Source organism: Mastomys coucha, unplaced genomic scaffold, assembly GCF_008632895.1.
Source record: "Mastomys coucha isolate ucsf_1 unplaced genomic scaffold, UCSF_Mcou_1 pScaffold6, whole genome shotgun sequence".
NCBI lineage: Eukaryota > Metazoa > Chordata > Mammalia > Rodentia > Muridae > Mastomys > Mastomys coucha.
In genome coordinates this window covers 101,713,469-101,716,398 of record NW_022196912.1, presented here as the reverse complement: position 1 = coordinate 101,716,398, position 2,930 = coordinate 101,713,469, and the positions used below count along the sequence as shown (strand labels likewise).

The following is a 2,930-nucleotide window of genomic DNA, read 5'->3' as shown; positions in this document are numbered from 1 at the left end:
GTGTGTCCAGGACTTGCTATGGTGGGAGAATTGGGTTCTGATGATGCCAAGTAATCTTGGTTTGTGTTATTTTTTTACGCTTGCCCCCCACCATCTGGTTAACTCTAGTGCTACCTGCCCTTGCTAAATCTGACGGGAGTCAGTCCTTTTAAATCTGACGGGAGTCAGTCCTTCCTGTGATCCTGGTTGTATCAGAGCTCCTTAGAGTCAGGCAGTCTCTGTGACCCTGTGATTCTGGGATCTTGTGACCCTGGGCTTGTTAGATCACCTGAGAGTGCTTCCTCTGGGTGTTGTGGGACTGGCTGTGGAGCCTGGGCCCAAGGTCCGCTCAGGACACCAGACCAGAGGGACCGGCTGGTGTTACCTTTCAATACAGTTCCTCATGTTGTGGTGACCCTCATCCATAAAACTATTTTTGTTGCTACTTCATAACTGTAATTTTGCAGTTATAGATCACAATATGAATATCTGATATGCAGGATATCTGACATGCGAGTCCTGTGAAAGGATCATTCTCCCCTCAAAGGGGTTGCACCCCATAGGTTGAGAACAGCTCTGTCCCCTTGATCCAATTTTTAGGTGCTGTCTCCTCAGCTCTGGGGTCTGCAATACCACGGCAACACTGGTTGTTTTAGGGTTTCACTGTCTGAATGGTACCAGGACCCTCCCAGCACCAGAGTGACGATTATTCACTATTGACCACTCCTTAGGTGTCCTTTGATCTTTTTCCCTATAGCCCTGGGCAGTTATGGAGGCCACTCTGTCTTCTAAGCCCAGGAGGGTTCCGGATACACAGGCATCCAGGAGTCTGCTGTGGGCATCCTGGAACTGTGCCCCAGAGCAGGATACAGTCCATCTTGATATCTTTCTTTTCTTTTCCTTCCTCCCTCCTTCCTCTCTCTCTCTCTCTCTCTCTCTCTCTCTCTCTCTCTCTCTCTCTTTCTCTTTCTCTTTCTCTCTCTCTTTCCTTCTTTTGTTTTTTGTTCTCACTCTCTCTTTTTCAATTCCAACCTAGGATTTCTTGGACTAGATTATTTATCTTTCCTAGATGAGTTGGTTTCTCTCTCCTGCTTCTTCACTCTTCACATGTGTGTGGACCACAGGGCTTGGAAGCTAGGAGCTCTTGCAGGCTAGAGGAGAGAATATGGAGCCCAACATCTGCTTAAAAGTTACAGAAAGCAAAAACTGGGAATGTAACACAAAGAAGTGACCTCACTCCCAGCACTTGTCACATGGCACCATGCCAGGTGTTCTGCAAAGGACTGCTGGGGAATAAATGAGTTGCAGGAGAAGGAGGAAAGCAGGACCCCTGGCTCAGACGAGCTTCAATCCCAGCCACTGGCTGACCTCCCTCCAATGACCTAATCCCTTGAGGAAGGACAGATGAGATCATTTCTGGGACCCTTTCCAACCCTGGCACTCTGGATTTTGCATCTGCATAGGGAAAATGGAAAGACGAATGTTCCTCTGCTGAATTTGAGCGGGGAGGAAGTCCCCAGGCTGGCTCAGGCTCTGAACACCATTGCGTCCCAATATGTTCCCCTCTGTTAGAAGTTGCCTCAGTCACCAGAGAAGACCGGGCTTTCTTTGGCTGCAACGAGAGTCCCCTGGTCCCTCGGAGCCTGCAGTTTTGATCTTTGACCCAGACATCTGACAGATCTCATTGATTTTGGTGCCCTGACACCGATTACACAGCCAGTCAAATCATTTGGAATGGCGAATTCAAGAGATGTAGTTTGAGCAGATGCATCCAAACCTACCCACTAGCCTTTCACCCCTGGAGAGCAGAATTCATGCCGCTGAATCTGGTGTTGCCATGGGTCATGGGAAAATGAGACTGGCAGCTTGGTCAAATCCGGGTGTGGAATGGCATGCTGTCCTTGAATGGTAGAGGCCTCTAGAGGTGGTTCCTCCAGGTCAGGGTTGAGGCACATGGACAGGGTGCTGTGGGGAAAGCTCGAACTGTAGATGCCTGCCCTGACCACAGGCAAAGATGACCGGAGAACTTGAGGGAGGGCTTGGGCCTGTATGGGGATGGTTGTCCCTTGGGGGAGGGGAAGGGGGACTGGGAGAGAATCTCCAAGATGATCACACAGATCTGTTTGACATACTCACTGATAGATTGCAGAATGGCAGCAATAATGATTGCCCTCTCAGTTGAGTTGGGTAGCATATCCCCTGCCACCTAGACTTGAACCCCTGTACTGTCCTTTCCTTGATCCTGCAACTACCTTTTCCAATAAGAGAGCCATACTGACTAGGAAGGACCACCAGCTGTAAGGTAACTGGGGGTCTACTGACAGCTGTCCTATTGGTTGCACCTCTGCTTATGTCCTCTCCCAGCTGTCAACAATCCTAGCAAAGGCTTTGAGGATGGTATTAGTTGGCCCAGCCAAAGTGATCATTCTCTTAGGACAATTCCCTTCTGAGAAGTTGATATGCATACCATTCTCCTCCTGTATCTTCTCTTTTTATTTCCATGACACTGCCAACTTCCTTTGCATGCATAAGTAGCCGGATGGTTGACATTTAATCCATCTTCAGTCACACTGGTGTCCATGTCTAGCAGTTACAGAGCACTGGATTTTCAGTAGTCATGTCTTTGGTCACTGGAGGTGTGAGTCCACACAGGGGAGAAAGGGAGCTAGCAGGAAGGACAAGGCCAGAGGCAGAACAATAGGGGTGGGCAGGAGGTGAGGGTGGAGGAGGAAGAAGGAGAAAAGAGACCTCCAGGGCAGGGTGGTGGCATAGGGCAGACGAGTGGGCAAGAGAGGGTGAAGGCTGTGACTGTTGGCTGCTGCTTCTGTTAGGGTACCAGTCTTCTTCCTCTTCCTCTTCCTCTTCCTCTTCTTCTTCTTCTTTTTCTCCTCCTCCTCCTCCTCCTCTTCCTTCTTCTTCTTCTTCTTCTTCTTCTTCTTCTTCTTCTTCTT

At 49.3% G+C, this 2,930-nt stretch overlaps 1 pseudogene; it reads right to left on the bottom strand.

Moving 5' to 3' along the window:
* Positions 1 to 1,563: 1,563 nt before the first annotated feature.
* On the bottom strand, positions 1,564 to 2,560 carry LOC116081074 (annotated as a pseudogene).
* Positions 2,561 to 2,930: the final 370 nt, after the last annotated feature.